Source organism: Danio rerio, chromosome 4 (assembly GCF_052040795.2).
Source record: "Danio rerio strain M-AB ecotype USA chromosome 4, GRCz13ab, whole genome shotgun sequence".
Classification (NCBI taxonomy): Eukaryota; Metazoa; Chordata; class Actinopteri; order Cypriniformes; family Danionidae; genus Danio; species Danio rerio.
In genome coordinates, this window is record NC_141024.2 from 23,475,001 (window position 1) to 23,493,229 (window position 18,229).

An 18,229-nucleotide genomic window follows, 5' to 3' on the forward strand; every position below is an offset into this window, starting at 1 on the left:
TTGGTTGGATTGATGGATAGATAGAATGGAAAAATTAGAGAAATCAATGGGATGACATAAATATGAAAAATGGACAGATGATGAATTGACATACACAAATGAATGTGTTAACTGACAGAGATATTGACCGATGGGCAGATGGATAGCAAAATGAAGAGCAGAGGAATTGAGTATATACTAATAATATATATACTAATACTGTAGGTAAGTAGATAAACAGATGAGTGAACAGATGTATGGAAATATTAATGGAAGGATGGAAAATGGATGGGGATGGATGGATGTTTGAAAACACGAACAGACACATGGACAAAGATATTGTTGGGTTAATACAGGGGTGTCCAAACTCGGTCCTGGAGGGCTGGTGTCCTGGAGAGTTAACCCTCCAATCCTAATCAAACACACCTGAACCAGCTACTAAGTATACTAGGAACATACTGGCAGATGTATTGAAGCAAGTTGGAGCTAAACTCAGCAGGACACCGGCCCTCAGGGACTGAGTTTGGACACCCCTTGGTTAATACATGGATGGATGGTTTGATGAACAAATGAATGGAATGTAAAACATGGATGAGTAGAAAGATGTATGTATGAGAGCATGAACAAACAGATAGACAAAATATAAATGAATGGATGGATGGATGTATGGGCAGATCAGTGAACTAAACAGATATGTAGGATGAACAAACAAATGGATTAATAAATTGTTATAAAAAAAATTACATAAATGACAGATAAAAGAATAAACAGGCAAAACAAGAAATAAACAAAACCCCTAAAGAAATCTATGAATTAACAGGCCTTTTTTTTAAACAAATACCGATTATGTTTCTATTTTCCTCTTAGACACACACACACACACACACACACACACACACACACACATACACACACACACACACACACACACACACACATACACACACACACACACACACACACACACACACACACACACACACTCGCGCACATGCTTGCTTGGACTTCTGCTGTGCCTAATCATGCTTTTTATGGGCTTGGGTTATCCAGCATGGCACAGTCAAAACCCCTGCCAGATATTAAGGTTCTGATTATATGGCGCTGCAGTTATGAAGCGCTTCTTCAATTACGCTAATATGATCACCTCTGATAATTCGCAGCTCTACCCTCTGATATGGATTATCAAAACAAAAATCAGCATGATCCATTTCCTCTCGCTCAGTGATGTTCAGTTTGTGCTGAAATGCAAACAACAGGAATATGTATGAACAATTGCATTAAGTATCAAGCGCTCTGGTTAATGTATTCAGCCGACATGTGCCATACATCTCAAATCCAATGGCAACCTGCATTAAGGTCCACTGCCATTGCATTCATATTCACAAGAGAGTCGAGACCAAATGAATACATCACTTGGTTTTTATGGATCTTTGGCGGTTGACCTTGTCTCTGCCTGCATAAATAGCTTTTACGAGAATTGGATTTTGAGAAAAAAGATTTTTCAAAAAAAGCTACCCACCATGCTTTAGTGATATTTTGTGGTGAGTAAAGCTTTAACAGTCCCTGTCATTTATCTTGACATGCTGTAGCTAACTAATGCTGAACTGTACAATCTTTGTGTTTTTTCGTTGTGTTTTTTTTAAATACTTTGAACTTAAATGCAAGTATGAGCTTAGCATTACACCTGCATACAAACAGACATTCCAATGAAAATAATGTTTTGTTGTTGTTTGTTTTTTCAATGAAAAGGCAAGGTTACATGATGAAAAAGCATACGAGTATGTCTGTTAATTAACAGTTGCTGGGTTTTGTGATTCACAGGTGTTCCTTACTGTTAAAGAATGCATTATGAGATGTTGATCTCTGCTCTGTGATATATGTTGCATATATTTCTTATAAAGTGCTCAACTTAAGAACACTCTTCACAAATCTATCTTTTAAATTCATATTTTTAAATTAAAAATCTGGAGCTTATCAAACAAATAACTAGCGATAACGATCCAAAAACTAGCACAATCAAATTTATACGTTATAGAAAAATATTAAATACAAATTTAAAAAAAGAGGAGAAATCAGGAGAACCAAAAATGTAGGTTTTGCAATATTTTGCTTGAATTTAATTGTGTTTTCTTTCAATTTCTAAATATATTTGGTGGCAAAACTATTATTTTAATAAATTTATCTGTTATATAAATCTGTTTTGTTTGAATGCAATTCAATATATTCACTGAAGAAATGGACATTCTTTTTCAAAATGGGGTGTACTCAATTATGCTGAGCAATTCAAATATGACCTTGTATGTTTACAATCATTCATTTTCCTTCGGCTAAGTCTCTGATTTATCAGTGGTTGCCACAGCGGAATGAACCCCTAACTATTCCAGTATATGTTTTACACAGTGGCTGCCCTTCCAGCCGCAACCCAGTACTGAGAAACATCCATACACTTTTACAAGCTACAGGTATGTTTCCATCCACCTTTTTGTATGCACACTTTGGATATGCACATAAAAAAGTTTAGAGTAGGATAACCTTTTTATTCGATAAGAAAAGATCCACATAAATTTCGACGGAAACATTTTTTACCGAACAAATTCCAGTATGCGCATTAAAAAGGTAAAGTGATTTTTTGTTATAAGAGACCATGTGATTATCTCATTGAGCACATTGTAAAACATCTGAAATGTTGTTTTTCGTCATTCTAAAACACTTTAAGCATTTCAATATTAGTGTTTTTATATTATTAATTACTTCCAGAACTGTCAAGAGCACCTGTGCTTCGTGTCAAACGCCTTCAAACGTCACTATGCGTTCATTGCATTGCATTGATATTTGGTGCCAGTTAATTAGGAAGTGACGATTTTGTTCTCTTGACTCATTGGATGGAAACGCTGCTTTATTTGAACATATTTTATGCAATAATCCTGTTTTGTGCACAAAATTAATTTAATCTTTAGATGGAAACATAGCTATTTTAACACACACACACACACACACACACACACACACACACACACACACACACACACACACTCATACACTATAGGGAATTTAGCTTATTCAATTCAGCGACCTTCTTGTTGTTGTTGTAAGGCAACAGTGCTAACCATAGTGCCGTCCACCGTGTGTCATATAATGCATGTAATTTCCATATACTGCCATATATCACATTTCCATGTCTGTTATAGCATAATATGACAGAATAAGTCCTGTATTTTCACTCACCTTCGCTTAACATATGAAGATAAGCAATACAATGTTTAAAACGAATGCTGCATATGTGTAGCCTATGCTTGGAAAGACATATTTTACCATTAACAGCTTTAGACTGATGGCCTCGTCATTCAATACACATGACAACAAATCATGCTAACCTTTCCGAGTGTGTGAATGTGTGTATTCTAGATAAGTGCAGGAGGTATGGAGGGTGTTTACCTGCCTGGCTGTTGTGTCGCAGTAATGGAGGCTCCTTATCGTGTGCACACAGAGCTCTGAGTACTGGGGACACAGAATCCCTCCTGACAACAGCATCTTTACACACACACACACACACACACACACACACACACACACACACACACACACACACACACACACACACACACACACACACACACACACACACACACACACACACACACTATACTCAAGTGCTGAGAAACAGATTTATTGGGGTGAAAAACAGCATGCTGTCTGCCTTTGCTCGTCTCTGAGTGTGTGAAAGTTGCTTGAAGTTTGTGTTTACTTGCTCCCATTTTTTGGGGACTTTAATGGCTATATTTTTAATGATGATTTTTTTTTTTTAGTTCAAATGAATGGGATTAAGTTTTGCCACTTAAACATTAGGTAGTTATACCATATGCATGGTAGATGAAAAAAGCGCTACAATTAATTCTGAAAAAACAGACAGACAGTATAAAATTATTTACTTAATACTTTTGATTAAAAAATGCTAACTAACGTACATATACACTTGAAGTCTTGTTGAATTATTATCCCTCCTGTGTGTTTTTCCCCTTTTCAAATATTCCCCAAATGATGTTTAAAAAGCAAGGACCTTTTCACAATATTTCCTATATTACTTTTTCCTTTAAGTCCTGATTTGTTTCAGCTTGAATAAAATCTGCTTTTTAAAAGGTCAAATTTATTAGCCCCTTTAAGCAATCTTTATTTTACCGATTGTCTAGAGAACAACCCTAACTTGCCTAGTTAACCTAATTAACCTAGTTAAGCCTTTCATGTTAAGCTGAATACTGTCTTATATACTATCTAATATATTATCGTAAAAAATATCAAGTCAAATATTATGTACTGTCATCATAGCAAAGAAAAGAGAATCCAATCAATTATTAGAAATTAGTTATTAAAACTACTATGTTTAGAAATGTGTTAAAAAAAACTTTTTTTCTGTTTAACAGAAATTGGGGAACAAAATATACAGGTTGAAAAACACAATTAGACTAACAGTTATTAGATTAACAGTTTTGCTAGTAACTGTCTGGATGATCCCTTTCAGCTTTGTACTAGAGCACAAGGCGCCCATTTCTCCCAGAAAATACCTGAAATACTGAGCCCAGAGAAATCAACTGCACTTCTGGAAACTGTTAACATAGGGCTTCCGTTTGGCACAGTGCAGTTTTACCAAGGTTTGCCAAAGTAGTCCTTAGCCAATGTGATGATATTGCTTATAGATAAATACCAATTCTTGATGAAGTGCTGCCTGAGGGATCGGATATCACGGTAGTTCAGCTTAGGCATGCGCTCTTGTCTTTTACACACTGAAATTCCTCCGGAATTTCCACGTCGGGGCGGTGATCTTAACAAATTGCTGTTGCAATGCGAAGCTTTCTGGATTTTCACTTTAGACACATTGTCTCCAAAAGGTTTAAATGAGGAGTTTGACATTCGTCCTTTTCTTTAATCATTTTTGAAAAAGTTTTTAAAATTTAATTAGTTTCCCAGAGATGGGTTGCGGCTGGAGGGGCGTCCGCTGTGTAGAAGTGTGCAGGATGAGTTGGCGGTTTATTCCGTTGTGGTAGCCCCGGACTAATAAAGAGACTAAGCCGAAAAGATAATGAATGAATGATGAATGAATGAAGGTTCAATTAGGGGTTTGGTTTAAAGGTTTTTTGGCAATATTTTGTTGTATAGTCTGGTGTATCCTGGTATATATATTTATTTTTTTCTTTATTATAATTTGTGATGTAATATTATGGTTTATTAATTTATTTATATATTTTTTGTAATTGGACTTGAAATATCAAAGCTATAGGCTATATATGAATGTGTATACATGTATTCATGTGTATATATGTATATTTATATATGAATGATTGTGTATGTATACATATGCATAATATACAGGATATCATGTGATCCGGAAGTGTACAAACAGGAGCACCTGATTGTGATGAACATTGTCTGATGAAGAGCCAGGTGGCTCGAAACGTTTCACGCTCTGTGTCAGCCTTTTTAATTTAATAAATTTGTATTTTTGGAGCCTTGGTGTTGCCGCCTTTGATTAACATTTAATCTGCACTTTTTCAGGAATGCTTAAATCCTTTTATTATGTTATGTACTGTTGAAAGTGAAATATCCCAATTTTTTTGAGGAACATTGTTTTTAAACATTTAAATAGTTTTCTCACATTTTTATTAGCAAACTGGCAATCTTCAGCCCACCTTTGCTTTTAAAGGACTAGACCTTTCTTGGATGCTGCTTTAAAACATAATTAAATTCAACTGTTGACTTAAAATCACCATGTTTACCAAATAATTAAAATCACTTGTTTCAAATCACATCATTATTTAACCAATTTACCTCATTACTAGCCCTAAATTGTCCTGGCCCAACCTTTTTTGGAATGTGTTGCAGGTCTGAATGATAGGAAAGGATTTTTATTTACAAATGAAATGAAGCTGACCAGACAAAACGTTAATTATTTTGTATTCATATTGTCTGCAATAAAAAACAATTCAAAGTAAATTTGGAAAGGACTACTTTCGTTTTTTATTTGTGTTTTCCATACTGTCCCAACTTTTTCAGATTTGTTGTTCTATATATATAAGGTCAGAAACCCATTTATACTGTATGTTTGTTGTGTCAGAATAAATGGTAGTCTTAATGTTGAATCTTTTGTTTTACTACTTGTTTTTTTCAATTCAAACCCACAGAACTAACTTTTTTTTGGTAATAGGAAAGTGAACTGGACATCTGTATGTAACACTTGACGCAGTCAGACTCCACTGGTTAGCAATTAACACTAATAGGCTAATAATGAGGGTGTACTGGGATCCCCTATCGCCATCATGCCCTTGAGCGAGCCTCTTAATCCCAGGTTGCACCGGGGGACTGAACCTGTAATAAATGCACTCTCTGGATAAGAAGGTGGCTGCTAAGTAACATAATAGCAAGCCCATAGGGGCATTATATCCAATGTCAAATGGGCAATGTCAAGCCACGATTACTCTCTCCCAAAGGAAAAGGTTAAGCAGGTACAATAGCGCTTATTATTACACAGGAGGTCCATTATACAGTAGGTGGCCCAACAAACAGGAAAAGCGTCCACGTCAATTTACAGTTTTTCTCAGTCGCTTTGGTACATTTCTCAGATCAGAATTGAAATTTCCAAAAACAGTAAATGCATTTATCAAAACAACTCGTACAAACAGCAAAACCACCATGAGTTACAAAAAAAGAAATAATTTCAATTTTCTCATCTTTCGTTGGGATAGCAAATAATCTTAGACCATCCATAAAACACATTAGTAAATTAAAGCTATGTCTAAACTAATCTGGATAAATTTATGAACTGTGTTTTCACCTAAAACAATTATCATTCATTCATTCATGAATTCATTTTCCTTCAGTTTAGTCCCTTATTTATCATGGGTCTCTACAGTGGAATGAACCGCCAACAATTCCTATGCAGCAGATGTCCTTTCAGCAACAACTTAGTACTGGGAATCTCCCATACATTCACACACTATGACCAATTTACCTATAGCGTATGTCTTTGGATGATGGGGGAAACCGAAGCACCTAGAGGAAACCTGCAAGAACACTTGGAGAACATGCAAACTCCAAACAGAAATGCCTTATAAGAATGGGACTCAAACCAGCGACCTCTTTGCTGTGAAGCGACAATGCAAATCACAGAGCCACCATGCCGCCCCAAAACAATTATCATCTAGATTATTATTTTCAGTTGTTTATCTAAAACTTCAGTGTCTCATCCACACCATGTGTTAACGTCCAAGCTCTTTGAAATGTAGCAAACAAGATGTTGATTAAAAGCACCAGAAATAATGAGGAAAAGTTTTTTTTTTTAATAGACCAACAGTGAGGTGAAATTGCTGATAAATATTTATGGGAATAATATTTGTAAAAGTGAGAATGCAGACTGGTAGACAAGCTAAAACAACAGCCCCGACTAAATATTCAGTGACCTTAAAAAAAAAAGCTATCTAGTATATGTACTGTACAAAAAGACAGTAATGTTCTTAAAAAGGAGAATATCCAAAACAACTGCTGTAAATGTCCTCTACTATTTGAATGAATTGGACACATGACTAAAAAGGCATCATTGTTTTTAAATTTTCAGAGCATTTTCAAAAAGATACATGTTTTTTTACCTAAAAAGACCATCTCAGTGTGACCAAAACTTTGAAAATTATGTATTTTTTCGATGACTTTTGAAACTTAGTATGGCCTAAATCCTTCTCTATATAACAATATAGCAGAAGCTGGTCATCTCAACAATATTAAGTTACTGAAACCATTAAAACAGACAGATAAAGAGTGCAGCTAAAATCCCATTCTTCATCTTCTCGGAAAAGCACTACGATCCCAAAGGTTCTTTTCAGAGCCGAATGGATGTGGCAAAGAAGGTCTCCCGGGATGATGAAAGTTCTGTGAACGTGCTGTTCTGTTATTGAAGGCGTTTCAAAAAAGACAATCATACCAAATCAAGTGCACACTCTTCCTCAGTCTAAACAGCCCCAGCCGTTTGAGTAAAGACGTTGCATTGGGCAAGATTTGACAGGTGACACATTTGGATGCGTCAACACACAGTCCAACTCCTCATTTCCCAGAGGGCCGCGGTGACAGGAAGACTCTTCTCTCTGTCACTCCACTCACTCTATCTCTCTTTTCTAGGGACAAATCACATCGCCACACACACAAACATATATCAGTGCGGCTGTGGAAGCGGCGGGTGAGATTGTCTGGACTAATGGTGTAGAGTATGAGTGTGTGTTCATTTTTCATTGTATGTCATGAAAGCATGAGGCAGAACATTCTGAATGAAATAAAATGTGTGTGTGTGTTGGAGTTTGAGTGTTGGGTTTAAAGAGATATTTATATTTTTCACCTAAACCTGAAGAGTATGGCCTTTATTTATACCAATGTCAATGCAGAAATGACTTACTTTATTCTGTGGATAATAAAACGAAAAGTTTAGCAGAATGCTACAGTTTTCAACATAATAAAAGCATATGTGTCTGTATTTTTGTACAAATACAGCTTTACTGACCATGACAATGAGTGTTATTTCAGTATCACTGATAAACATTTATGAAAGTTCCACATTTGTGAATTTATTAAGGATTTGAGCTAGAGAAATGAGGCTTAATTTAGTAATTTTGTAATGTAGATATTTATTTATTTATTTAGCTTTAATGAATATTTCTTTCAGTTTTAGTTTAAGTAAGTTTGAGTTTTACTTTTTCATTTAATTTAGTTTTGGTATTCTCTGGATTTTGTTGATTTTTACCATGCATATTGGCATCTTCAATAAGCAATAATAAATCAATAATTCAATCGACCAACCAAACTGTAAAAAAAAAATATTATAAAAAGCCATTACATGACAACTTTAGCTATTTCACAATTTTTAACATCATCTTTTAAGTCAGTTTAATTGAAGTAAGTAGAAATGACTTGAAATTATTTAAAGTTTAAGGAAGCAACATTTTTATAGTGAATCAATCAACCAACCAATCAACCAATCAAAAACAACATTCTAATTTAATTAAGTTAAAAGCAAATCAGTCAAATAAAAAGTACATTCAAGTCATTTTAAGTATATTATTATAAAGATCCAAAGGAGAGAGCGTAATGTCATGCTGGAAATGTTTCTAAGAGCCAAAGCTTTCAATTCAGCTACTTCACACTAATGCATATTATATATTAAAGTCTTTTAAAACTAAAATAACTACAACTATGGCTCGAAACTTCCATTTCAGCATGAATTCTAAAAGACTAGTAAATGCATTTTACTGTTTTGTCTGCACTGAAGCCCTTCACTTCCCACTTTCCATTCAGAGTGACTTCTGCATTAAAGTCTTTGTGTCCGAGGTGATATTTAGTCTGAGCCTGGCAAACCTTTTGCTCCTGCTGTTTCTACCTATCTGAGAGGAACAGGCCTGAGTGCTGGAAGGGAAGCCGGGCGGTAGAGCTTAGTGTGAAAGTTTATGAGCATATGTGAAACAGAAAAGAATTACAGCTTATCCACTGTGAAATCCACATTCACAGTGCATGTACTTATGTGAGTCTATCAGGGCTTTGAATACAGCCGGCAAAATAGAGCATAATGTTTTGCTATTAGCAAAGTTCAGCATATTCTTTTGTCTCATTTTCAGTTCCTTCACCAAATTGTATGTGCAACCAGGAAACATAAATAAATAAAATGAAAGAAAAAAAAACTCAAAAAAGTACTATGGTAAAAACCAATACTGGCTCATTGTGAATACGTAGCCCCGTATACATATCTGGAGAGAGTGAATTATGTAGCCAGAGATACGCATGACTGCATTTTGTCTTTAAAACAAATAATACGGGGTGGTATGATGCCGTCAACGCCTTCGGCCCCATTTTATATTTGATGGCCTTAACTAATACGTACTCACACTGATACTAATCATTGGTTGCAATGTACCTATTAAATAAATACATGTTGATGTTTTTTTTTTTTTACATTGTACTCACGATTGATTAATATCTGCATGTAATTACATTTGGAATATTTTTTTTTAATTACATTATTAAGTACACTGTTGACCATCTCTTACACCTTAACCCACCCTTAAACCTACCCATACATCACCAACCCTACCCGTATCCCACCTCAATAGCACCAGAAGTGTTCTGCAATGCATTATGAACACAGTAAGTACATTGTATAATTTTTTTAGATGCAATCACACAGTATTGAAGACCACCTAACATAGAGTGGGACTGTAAAAACAAAGGTAGTACATGGTAGCACCAAAATATTCTTTAAAGTACACGTTCAACTGTTGGGCAATGTCAGGCCATCTGTGAATAGCGAATATGTGTCAGGCTAATTTGTTTGGTGTGTTTCACACATCGCCTATTGTCGGGCTCATGTCGAATGGATTTTGCCCAATTCAGCATAAGGAATCGCTATCAGTGAAAAAAGTGCTTTGATTGGCTGTTCAACTATGAATCAGAGCACAAGAACAAAAACTGAAGTGAAGAATTTAAGCAAATGATACAAGTCATGAGGAAACACAAAGAAGTGAGCTGTCAATTTGTTGCATTTCTTCTTCTTCTTCTTTTTTTTTTTTTTTTGCGAAATACATGTAACTAACTTCTTACCAGGGTAATATTTAAAATCCACAGGAAATTAAATTTAAGATGACATTTTTTTGGCAATCTTTGACAATCTGGAAAGTTAAAATTTAAAAATGTTTAAGATTGCCCACAGATATAGTATTTTTTCATATACCATGCAAATGATATAGACATCTTATTGAAGCAGTCCTGAAATAAAGAAAAAAGTGCAGTGCATGATTTCGTTCTTTGAGAACTGATTGCAAACAAAATGGAGAAAGACTGAAGAACAAACAAGGACATTCCATGTGAATAGACGTTAAAAAGGTTATTGGAGGTAGTAGGGAAAATTGTGGTGATAAATCTAAGATTATGAGGGCAAAATATTTTTACTAAATAATCAAGTGCACAGATACGTCGTTTATAATAAGCTATAAAGCAATGCTTTATGAGTAATTCACTCATTCAGTAATAAAAGAAAAAATCTTAAATACATTTGGGGTTTTGTTAAGAATTTGAAATGCTTTTTCTTCTTTGAATCAAATGTTATAAGACAGTGATTCATCTCAGAGTTGGCTACTTTAGTTCAAGGCTTAGAATGCTTTATTGAAGAGTTTTTGAAATGCCACAGACAAAATGAATGAAAATATACTTGAATAATTACCCAGGCTGCATGAAAAAGTATGCAGGCACCTCTGAGCTCAATTGATACACTTTAGAACTTCAAAAACAGAGTCTTTATCTCTTTAAAAATTGACATAAGGGTTGTACAGTTGTCTAAAATCTTCTCTTCATTAAGCTTTAGGATTCTCCTTTGAGGAGGGATTACTCATGAAAGTTCTAGGTAAAAGTACATAACTCAACCCTTTCAGTTGGTGTCTAGATAAAAGCGTTACGCTGTTATTTCTTTTGCTCTCTCTTTCTCAATTTCTGAAGTTTAAAGTAGTTCACACTTCAGCATTTATAAGGCCGAACATACTTTGATGTTTCTGTCGTCGTCTTCTTTTTTCCCTCTTTCAGTGTTTTTCTAGCCGATATTCAGACAGGAGTAGTTAACCTTTACTGCGGCACTATGTCTCCTGCTATGTCTCATTAAATGAGGGGTGTTCCGTTAAATGCCGCAGTATTTTACTGTCATTAACGAGCATTGTGAATGAGCTTGCATTTGTGCACAGCTTTACATTTTTGTGCAGATTGACAAGCTTAATCAAGCTCACCCAAATACTATGGCAACTGGAATTTTGTTTATTAAACACAGGCTAATTTACTATTAAAAGTGTCACCATAGAAACCCATATTTCCAAGTATGTGCTGATTTATGCAATTATGGTAATTGCAACATGGCATAAATGTCCCAAAAATCGAAGGTAAGATCTAAAACTATGTCAGTTTTCAAAACCAATCACGAGAACAGCGAAATTACACATTAGACAACATCTAATGTAGCTTTCCATACTTTTCTATGGGCTCTGAGTTTATTATCTAAACTCTGCACCAACTGATACAATTCTTGCTATAGACCAAAATGGTAATCCACACCTATAAATGTATGATAAACGAGGCCCTGTAATGCCCACAAACTGCTTGAGTATGTGTGGATTAAACAGGAATATTCTCTATTTGTTCAGCCATTCTAAATATGATTTATATTGTGTAGTTTTATTAGTCATGTTTAGACTTCCACCTCTGGAATTGCAAGATGAGAAACAGACAGCTTATGATTTAAAGAGAGTAAAAAATAATAAAGAAAACCATCAGCCACACAATAGGCCTGTGTAAGAAACGCAACACATTTATATTATTACTGACTGCTAATCTTCCCCTTCAGTGAGCTGGTACATTTACATTTATTCGATTAGCACATGCTTTTTTTCCTCCAATGTAGTCCACAAATACACTATTTAAAAAAAGGTTCTAGGATGAACTAAAAGGAGACTGTCTTAGTGATGCATATATATATGAGCAATATCACACGAGTAGCAGTGCGATATGGCTGTATATCGGCACTGGTGGGAGGCGTGCGTTGGCATGAGGCTGCAGGCCGATATACAGCCATATCGCACTGCTACGAGTGTGATATTGCATTTATACAACAGTTTGATGGCATAATTGTATATATAAAAACAAAATCAAACATGGAGAGTCTCAAAAACCCTTTTGTATGAGGAACTACTTTCTTCCGTGTTGGATTCAAATCATAAGGTGACAGTTAAACAGCTGAGCAAGCATCTCTTAAACTTTAGATCTGTAGTGAGTGCTTTTTGCTGGCTGTATGCGGGCGGAGTAATACACAAAGGGTAAAGAGGCTGTACAGTTGCTGATATTACTTAAATATATCATGGCTATCAGCCAATCAGATTCGAGAACTAGACAGAACTGTTGTATAAACAGTTGTTTATACAAATCCTGGTTGCCTTAAGCTTTTACGTTTAACCGAATTAACCTTATGAGTCAATTGAACTTATATTACGTTAAACTGACTTAAAATAGCTTGCATAACTTAATAAAATAAGTTAGAACATGATTAATTTAGTTTAACATGTTACAATAAACTAAAAACATATGTTGTCATGACTAACTGATCATATAATTTTTTACATTGTATGCATTATGCCTTTCCAGTGTCATTCCTCAGTTTTTGTCTTGAGTTTTGTTTGTATTCTTTCAACTTTTGTAAGGATGTCTTCTCTGGTTACCATTAAAACAACCATGAACTAAAATACTTAAAACACATAAATTAAATACTTGTTAATCTTTGATCAATAACATATAAACATTTTAAATGTAATTAGAACTTAAGCAACAAAAATAATAGGGCAGGTCATTTCAGATTTTGCTTGTCATTTTACTATGAGCTCAGCAGGCTTTCTTCATATTTTTATTTAGACACAGTAGGACTTGGTCTTGGATGAACTGCCCGGAGGCATTGCAAATTTTGCAGCAGAGAACACACTTTCCTTGAAAGGGACTTTGGTACTGGTCACACAGATCAGTTGTGAGTTTCCACTACCGACAGTACCCTTTTTCGTAAGTTATTAAGGCAAAAACATTGCCAAAAAAAAAAAAAAAAACATCACATATTGTGCCTTTTCCCACTAAATTTCATTATTTCAAATAGTGCTGTAAACAACAATGAAGGACATCAGCAGATCCTATTCTTGTTTCTTGGCATGTCATAAGAATACACATTTTTCTGAAACTTGAGTCGACCATATTTCATGACCAAATGCCATCATTGTATTATGGTGTCATGTCTAGACTGCATATTTAAAAATTAAGCTTTCTGTGAATTTTGTGTCCCTGGTTTGTTGCACACACAAGTGATAATTCTCTCTGAACCAACCAATAGTATTCAGAAGCAAGTCTAGCCTCACCCTTTTGGAGCTACGCACTGATGAAAGTGGTATGATAACAAGTGGTACAGTACTCTTCCCAATGTTGGTAGTTCTGAGAGTGGAAACAGACATAAATGTGTAAAGTATTGTAGCGTACTGCTCAGTGGGGACTACATAAGGGCATAAAATGAGAGAAGTGTTATCCTAGGGTGAATTGTCCTTTTAATAAAACAGATTATGTAAATAAAGGGATCAGTCCGTGCACTGGTGCGTCTGCCAGCAAGAGAAAAAAATGAGTCGGATCTCATCACGTCCCCTTAGGTTAGATGCATGCACACACACATGAACCGAACTAACATAAAATCACTAAAACAACAGGCACATGTCTCTGCCGGAACCTTCAGGCACCAAGTCAAGCGTAATCGGCCGATATGAGTAAAGCGCTTGTTTTATGTGTTTGCACTTAAGCCCTATTCACCCAAGATTAAAATGACTCTGAAACATTATTCATCTCAGTTAGGACTAGCCACAAAAAATTTGCATTATGACAGGATTACAGTGTCTGCGAAATGAATTGGGTTTGAATGAATCAGGGGAGCTCAAGCCAAAAACATAGAAACTATCAAACAGGACATGCAGATGAGGTTTAGTTGAATCCTTTAGAATCAATTAGCATAATTTCAGAACGGCTTTTTATTGGCAGCGTTGAGTCAATTGCTAAACAGATGGCTTTTGAAGCTTTTATAGACAAATTTATAAAGGACATAATGCTACGCAGAACGTCATCCTTCATCCATCAAGTGAGAATAACAGTAACTTTCAAATCTTTAACAACTGACCATTTATTGGTCATTTGGTTCTGGTTGTTTTTCTTTGAAAAAGCTTTTAAGAAATTCCCATGAGGAAATTTTATGAACAACAAATGAGCTTATAAGTGGTTAAAGATGAATGGATATTATTCTACGTGGCTGGAAAGTAGTGTGACTTGCATTTACCTCTTGCTTTTTAAATGAAATTGCTAAATTACACTATAATTTAAAATGACAAGACAGAATAGAGAGAGAAAATAGAGTGAAAAGAGGAAATGTAACTTTTAAATCTCAGTACAATTTTAAGTTATGATTAAACCTTCAGTGTGTAAATGAAAAACAATATTAAAATGGCTATGTTTTGACAATTTGCAAGTTTTTAATGTCAAATAATTACATCACACATACGCACAGTTTGTTAATACGCAATAAAAAAAATAAACTGACACGTAATAATATTTAAACAAATGTTATAATATTAAAATATTATACATTATGGCTCAACTATAATTAAACTCGACTAAAGATACAAAAAGAGTTGTGTCGAGATATATTTTGAAGCTATAATGTAAAAAAAAAAATTGACATCAACCTTTGCATGTACAGATGACATTCAGTGACATACATTAAAAAATTGACAGTAAGAGCTGAGTGATTCTTAAATTATTTATTACATTTTTAAATGTGCACTCACACATTTACACTTATGCTTAGCACTTTATGCTTCTTCAGGATGGATGTAATAAACTGATCCATGTATTAATATTTAAATAAGTGTTGTCTGTCTATATATATATATATATATATATATATATATATATATATATATATATATATATATATATATATATATATAATTTGTTTTAGTATGTCTTTGTCACATATTCATTCTTCAGTTTTTCCTTTTTTGTCACTATTATTGTTGTTGGCATTGTTATCAATATTATTATTCAACAACCTGATTTTTATTTATTTCATGTATTTTTCATGTATGCTAATCATCTACAGCGTGTTTTCTTTTTGTGTTCACATAACACGAAATAAAAAACAATTATGGAAAAAAAATAGTTTTTAAGCTATTGGGGGAGGTGCAAAAACATCCATTAAATCTTAACCGTGCTTATTGGCTTTAAATGGACAGACAGAAAGCTCAATTTTCACAGTCAATCCCTTTCTGTCCAAATGTTTAGTTCTTGGCCAGAATAAAAAAAAAAAACAAACATGGCTAAGGCCCACATCAGATTGGTCTGCTTGACTGACAGGGCATATAAGTGAGCGATTGGCAGCAAGTGATGAGGCGTATCGTGGCTGACCTTTAATCCTTACGGTTTCACAAGGTTCCTGCCTCTTCATGACAAGTGGCTAACCCTGCTTCAATATACCGACCTTTCTATTTCATTCACTCATCCTTCAGTTCTTTTCACAGCAAGGACAATGCGCCCCTTTCAGTTTATAGCTCTCTTGACTCAGCATTTACTCCCTCTGACTTTCCTTTGTATTTATATCACTTCAGATTAACGTGTATTTGTGCAAAAATGAAAATATTTTACTTTAACCTTATAATTTTCACACAACAACTTTCCCTATTGACTGCAAACGATATGTGAATGCAACAAATAAATCCTTATCCAGATCTAATGCATAATGCAATTTGTTGCTTTGTTTGGTTTTCTTTACTTTTGTTTTCAGAATTATCAGTTTTATTTATCTGGTAGCTTACCTGAGGGTGAACTGGTTGACTGAAGAGATCCAATTTAAAATGATTTATATAAAAAATATTAAATAAATAAATAAATAAATAAAATTAAAATACAATTAAATTAAATTAGGTTAATAAAAAAACTGGTCACTTTTCAATGTGAAATATTATTCAAAGTTATGCTGACACTGTTAACAATTTCCTGTAGAATCTAGAATAACTTGCTGGCAGCAGTTTGCCAGTAACTCACTGTATCAATTACTGTAATATACTGTATTTGCATTTAAAGCACAATTCATCTTGTATATTTATTTACAGAATTGTATGTATATCTTTACTGTAAAATACAGTCATTTTCAAAATGGAACTTTAAAATACAGTAACATACCACAAAAAATGTCCTACAGTAAAATTTGGTTCATATTAAAGTTGAATGTTGTGTATTTTACAAAAATTAACAGTGTGAACAGTCATACATCAACAGTGTATGTTTATTTTATTCAAATTTCACATATATTTCACATCAGAACCACACATGTATATTTTTTTATAAAAAGACTACAATTATTGTTCTTATAAATGTTAGTGATATTTATACTTACACAATAAACACTTTTTATATGTAAAACTTGTGAAATACATATCAGAAGCATTGTAAAAAATATGGATGTATATTTGTGACATCACCCGTAGGTTTCTAAAAAGCGCAAATGAGGCTGCCAACCGGAGGAATCAAAAAAGGGCAAAGAGGCGCAGCTTAAGTGGAGCTACAGATGCCTGCTAGCATTTTGCTTAGACAGGCTTTTCTTTGGAAGAAACGATGAATACTTCATTATCTGACCACCTGTGCTTGGTTGTTTACTATTTCAATAAAGGGCTTTTAAAAAACATGTTGTAATACATTGAGACACTAAACGATGCTCTTATGATGTTTTTCTACAGGAGGAAAAAGCTAACTACTTCTAAATACTTCATATATAGCCTGTGCTAGTTATAAAATTCAGGCATAACACTGTATGGCAACATTTCAGATGACTGTTCTATAGCTTAAAGCTAATCAATCTGTCAGATTTTAGAGTGCATTACAGGTCTAAAAAATTATAAATAATCTTAAATAAAACAAATACATTTAAGGTTATGGTATATAAATATATAATAATTTCACTCACCTGAGAAATGGAGGCCACTTAAATGGTTTGTGAGCACAATTAAGTGCACAGCATGCTATATTATCTGATAAATATATGAAATAATTCCAAAAGGCAACTGACTGTGTGTAGCCACATTAAAAAAAAATAAACAAAAAAATACAATGTATAAGGCAAGTTCAGCGGCTACTCAGCTGGAATGACATCACGGTGAGCAGCGAGACCTAGCTGTCACTCAAGTGTCCATGCCCTCAATAATAGAGACTTAATATAAATGAAAAGGATGAGTTACAATAAAATGTACACCCCTTGTCATGAAGTCAAAATAGTATTTTGTACCAGGCTGTAAGCATCTTTTTTTTCTGCCGTAAAGTTAGCCATTTTAACATTGTGGTCAATAGAAATGTGCTCTATTATGGAGTCAGGCCTATAGCAGAATTTTGAAGAACTGCAGATTCAGTTACTTCCGTATTAGCTTCACGAGGGAGAGTGGAATGTTGCCACTTAATCAAATGTGTGCTCAAGTCACAATATAGTATTGTCAAAAAAAAACTTAAGCCATTTTTCATCCTGAAATTCACAAGCCATTATTCAAAGAATATATTTACTGTGATTGGATTTAAGTACCTCATTTTGTAGAATTCAATCTGATTCAGTTCTAATTGTGAACTGGAAATGGTTCAC

At 34.3% G+C, this 18,229-nt stretch overlaps 1 protein-coding gene and 1 long non-coding RNA gene across 51 annotated transcripts in view; both read right to left on the minus strand.

Moving 5' to 3' along the window:
• Positions 1 to 18,229, minus strand: part of magi2a (membrane associated guanylate kinase, WW and PDZ domain containing 2a) — a 332,684-nt gene that overhangs the window by 159,167 nt on the left and 155,288 nt on the right. The window lies entirely within an intron of this gene.
• On the minus strand, positions 10,572 to 14,916 carry LOC147844719 (uncharacterized). Its single transcript, XR_015483195.1, has 3 exons — positions 12,638 to 14,916; positions 11,687 to 12,547; positions 10,572 to 11,616 (listed from the first exon to the last, which is right to left on the minus strand). It is a non-coding gene; the product is annotated as an uncharacterized LOC147844719 (long non-coding RNA).